We start from the raw sequence: 5,102 nt of genomic DNA, 5'->3' as shown, positions 1-5,102 counted from the left end.
TAGAGTATGACTTTTATTGTACAGGAACTGACCTTCAGTGACTGCCTTTTTTTTCCCCAACAGAAGGAGGATCAAGTCTCTGATGATCAAATGACAGAATGACCCTCCCAAGGCTCGGTGTTTGTTATACCACGACCTGGCCCGGTGCCACTCCTGCGCCCTGCCAGTACCGGGTTTTACAGCAGCATGCTGACACAGCTCATACTGAATAGCTCACTAAAGTTCTTATTCGGTATTTAAGGGTTACATAAAATATCTTCACAGCAAACTGTTTTCCTTTTTTTTTAAATGGGTCCATTACTGCAATTACATTATGCAAAGTATAAAGGCTAAGTAATGTAACTGCTAGATATAGAAAATTGGATGTCTGTCTCTGTTGCTTAGGACACAGTCAAGACTCATCAAGTAAGCATAATCATGAAATAACAGGAGTAGGTTACCACTATCAAGTTCCAGATTACGTTAGAGGCCTAATTTGCTAATCATTGATTTGGAGATGTAAATCAATTATACTACAATTCAGTCACAGAGAGATTTATCTGTTCTGTTTAAGTAGACTACAGTTTGTAGGCAATTTTAAAATATCTAAAAGTACAAGAGTTTTTATTACGTGACCTATTTAACTACCATTACTGCTGTTACTTTCAATTCTCCTTTACTTTTTTTTTTTAACTTGCAGCTCCTTGATTTTACAAACTACTTTGTCAGCATGTAAAGTCAACTCTTGGAACGGATGTTGAAAAAGAAGTGATGGGCATAGTGACAAAAAAAGTTTTTTTCAAATTCCAAAATATGAGTTATAATATCTTATAAAGTATCTTGTGTGATATACGCCTGCACAGCACTTTCAAGAAGTAACATCACAGCACGTTGCAACACCCCAAATCCCATGAATGGCAGAGTTTGCAGTCAGACTTAATAAAAGAAGTACAGAAAAGAGCCACAGGATAGAGTACAGGGGAGGGTCCTGGGACTAACAGAAGGAGAAAGTTTGTACAACATCCACAAAGGAAGGTCACAAAGAGTCAAAAAAGCTCAATACATGCCTCTTTCCTCTCCCAGAAAACAAGCTCTTCTAGAAGGAAGTGTGTGAAAAAAAATCTATATAAATCTTTACTGAGGACTAGCAGATCTTGAATCCAGGCAGGACAAGGCAATCATCCAGTCATATATATCACCTCCTACATATTACAGGCCATGACACTAAACTGAACTACTCACATATTAAGCCCTTTCCCTTGCCCCACGCATTTCAAGCTTCAAAGAACTACACGTGACAGGAAAAGATGAAGTATAGCAATGCCTGAGGACCACACAATGGCAATGGACTGATAACTTAACATATCCCCATGTTTCCAACAGGCAGACTATGCCTGTTCACAGGAAAGGCAAAAGACATCAAGATCACTGTCATTCTATCTTGGAAAAAAACAATCTCCTGAAGCAAAAATACTCATAACATATGAATAAGACCATCCAGGCATCTTATAAAAAAGTATCCATACTTTCATAGTATGGATACTATCATGGATCATAGTCCACTGAATCCAGTCTCCTTATCAACGATAACAAACCTCTGATTCTTCAGAGACACTTAGAAAATAATGTACATATAGAAAAAACATCAAAGGAACACATCCAGCCTAGTGTGAAATCAGGACGTTATTTCTTGATTCCACCAACAGCCCTCTGAAGTCTTGGCATATGAAATTATCATAATGCAGTGATGTAGTATCACAAACACTTGCTTTCCACAAGAAAATCAACTCTTCTCCATAAAGCCTTGAAAAAAAGAAAAACTTAAAAATTCTGGGTCTGTGAGAGATCACTCTGCCCAGACAGCCCTTGCCCCTTCATAGACTCAAAGATTGTTTCTCAAAGGCTAGAAAGTGGCAGCAGAGGGCATGTTTCAAGACACTTGCTTGTGTGGGTCCCAGAAATTTCAAGCAGTGCTGACTTACCCACCTCCACACCTTCCTATGTCACCACAACACCTGGCCATCATGCAGCCAAGAAAATTACATCTCATTCATTGAATTCCCCTAAATAAACATTTCCAACTAAACAATCCAACATTGGATTTTGCTGTGGTTTTGTCAGCAAGGTTATAAAGCCCCCAGGTATGAGGGACCTGCCTATACAGAGTGACCAAACTATGTTTAAGAAAAGAGAAAACCCAAGAAACAATAAATGCCCAATTGAAAAACTAAATTGAAACTAAATTGAAAACCTGTTAACCTGAACAATCTGAACACAAGGCCAAGCACGTCTTCTTATGGACTGCTGCTCTCACTGACCACATTCAAAAGGGACATTTCTTCTTGAAATCATCAAAATCAACTTTACCTGGATTACTTCTATCCTACTAACGATCTCTAAAACCTGAAGGATTCCACCATACTGGATAGTTCCTTCCATTAAAAAGCAGCAAGAACTAAGGTACACTCTGAAGCTCTAATTCATAGCACTATCACCTAGTTTTTCTCTTCTCACCTACGCTAAACTAGCCAAATGAGCTTACAAAAAACACATGGGCACTTCATCTACACCTGTACCACTGGCTCCACATATATTTAATAAGACAGATACCAGTGGGTTTAGTGATGGTCCAAGTTAGCCAGTGCACACTGTCTTTTCTTCTCCAATCCTCCCATAAATGCTTCTGTCTCCTCCTGTTCTCTTATCAGCCTGCTCTTCTTCCACTGCCCACAGAGGAGGCATCCTGCCAGACAACAAAGGGCTGATTTTCATCAAGCTACCTGAAGGCTTCTTAAAACTTTACTCTAAGGCTGTCTGGTTAGGTGAGCATTGAGCACACTTGGAAATAAGACAAAGCTAACTTTCTTCTGCCCCACTTTCCTCCTAAGACAACAGGACCCACATCCCAGGCAATGTGGAACAGAACGTTTCTCCTGCCTAATGCCAGCAACTGTCACAGCCAGTACATGTCCCATGATGGTGGTGTTTCATGTCTTTATTTTCCTTCAGAAATAAAGATATTTCAACAACATGAACATCTGGACTAGAACTGTGTAATTAGAAAGTCCGGTGAAGATTTAATTTCTGCTTGGCTAGATGCTTCCCAGGATACTGTGATTAGTTTGTGATTGGTATCTCTCTGGGGAAACAATCTCCCTAAGTCCTTTCATTCGACAGACTGAATCACAGTCAAGAAATTACCTGATGATTAGTTGTTCCAGTACTTGATAGTTATTGCCTGTGTAGGATTTCATCTACAGCTGAATTACATCAACCATTTCCTCTTGCCATCAAACCTCCATATGCCTCCTGGTACCTAAACCAATGTATATTATTCAAAGCATGGTTTTCTAAGAAGATGAAACAGGAAGTCTATAAAACCTACTAGGAAGTTTGACTACTCTTGATATATCTGTATACAGAAAGTGATCAAATGTTACACTGACAGGCATCAGTACATGGTCTAAATAATTATTAGCAAGGTCTGCTTATATCCCCACCACTAATTTACGCAGGTGTAATGATAATACAACTATTCACTATCGTACCATTTAACACGTTGTGGTAACATGGCATCTTCTCCACATTCATCCAGCAAAAGGAATCTTTCAGGAGCCCACTGGCTGTTGTGTTCGCTCAGTTTGTCAAACCATCACTTCTCTTTCACAACTCCTTTTTTCTTCCTACTGGCCTCCAAATGACACTTTCCTTCTGCATTTCTTAAAATGTCCATGCAAAATCCATGACCCAGCTAACTCCTGCCTTCCGTTCACTGAGTTCACAGGATGTCATTTAGTACATTTTCTCACTTCTTTATTTATCACCTTCACTATCTAGATTATGTATGCCTTTCTCTGAGGAACACATGTACACTTCCCCGTGGTATCTCAGCTGATTTTGATTCAGACTTATCACCAAGTGAAAGCAGAATGTTTAGGACATTGGTGAACTCCTCAAACGACTTCATTTTCTTGTATTCGTAATTGCCCAATGAGTGCCAGATGTGACTTGAAGTTTTGTGAAATTTGTCAGTAATTCTGAATGTAACTTTAAATCTGGTAATTAATTCTATGTTGCTGCATTCTTTCCTCACATATGCTGATTTGGGGGGAGGGGAAACACCCAAAATTAGCATACAAAAAAACCCCCTGTCTTGTTCATCTAATTTTCCAACCTCCTCCTTGGAATCTCCTTGATTACATTTTCCACTGTTCAGAGATCAAGGCTTTGGCATTGTGTAAGTCCCATTAATCCTACTTTGCAAGCTTACATAGTGCAAAACCTCTATGTGGCTTTATCCTTAGACATACACACAGAGATAATGGTCACCTTTCATGAATTTCTCTTTCTTGACTGCCACACCATTACTAGGCACTGCTTTCACCCCTTTCTCATTTATCTTTGCAGGGATTCGGGCGTTACTTCTTCTTTGCTCATTTTGTGGAGAGCACAAGTTCCTCTGTTACAGCAGTCAGTGAGACTGGAGACTTGCTTCATTTGATGCCGTCTCCCTCAACAATTTAAAATTATTCCAGATTTCAAGCTGGAAAATATATTGCTAATTTTTCTGGTCAATCACGGTTGAAAGGCTGCATGTATATGCTTCAGCTTCCTCAGCTGAAAAAAGGAAATCCGATTTGAAGTTTCCTAATGATAAGGAATCAATTACTGTTTGTATCTTATTTCTTGTTAGCCGGAAAAGCTAAATGTCTCTATTACACTGAAAACATAAAGTCGTTGTTCTACAGTACTTTTATGATCATTTAAGAGCATCTGTGGTGTGAGCCACCTCCAACAACACTAACGGGCTGTTTAGTCACATTGGCAAGGAGTCAATCTAAAATTATAAATTCTTTCACCTACTTCTCATGTTTCCTGTATTTCCATCAACTACTATGGGGAAATGACATAATACATTTATCCCATGTGTTCTTGCTGGGAAGTATTCTGTAGAATTCATCTGTGCCCTAGAATGAGGGCTCCTTGAGGCATCCTTAAAGACTGAAAAAGCAATCATCTCAACACTGAAAAAGCACATCAAAATGTGACTAAAAACTCTGTTGATAGCAGTTCAACTGAGGCAAATAGACCTGACAGATGAAGTAAAACTTTTAAAGTAGGCT

At 39.1% G+C, this 5,102-nt stretch overlaps 1 protein-coding gene across 1 annotated transcript in view; it reads right to left on the bottom strand.

Annotated features, from left to right (window-relative positions):
- The window catches only part of NELL2 (NEL-like 2 (chicken)), a 132,310-nt gene that overhangs the window by 93,314 nt on the left and 33,894 nt on the right, over positions 1-5,102 (bottom strand). The window lies entirely within an intron of this gene.

Source organism: Pygoscelis adeliae, unplaced genomic scaffold, assembly GCF_000699105.1.
Source record: "Pygoscelis adeliae isolate BGI_AS28 unplaced genomic scaffold, ASM69910v1 Scaffold113, whole genome shotgun sequence".
NCBI lineage: Eukaryota > Metazoa > Chordata > Aves > Sphenisciformes > Spheniscidae > Pygoscelis > Pygoscelis adeliae.
This window is presented reverse-complemented; position numbering and strand designations above follow the sequence as displayed.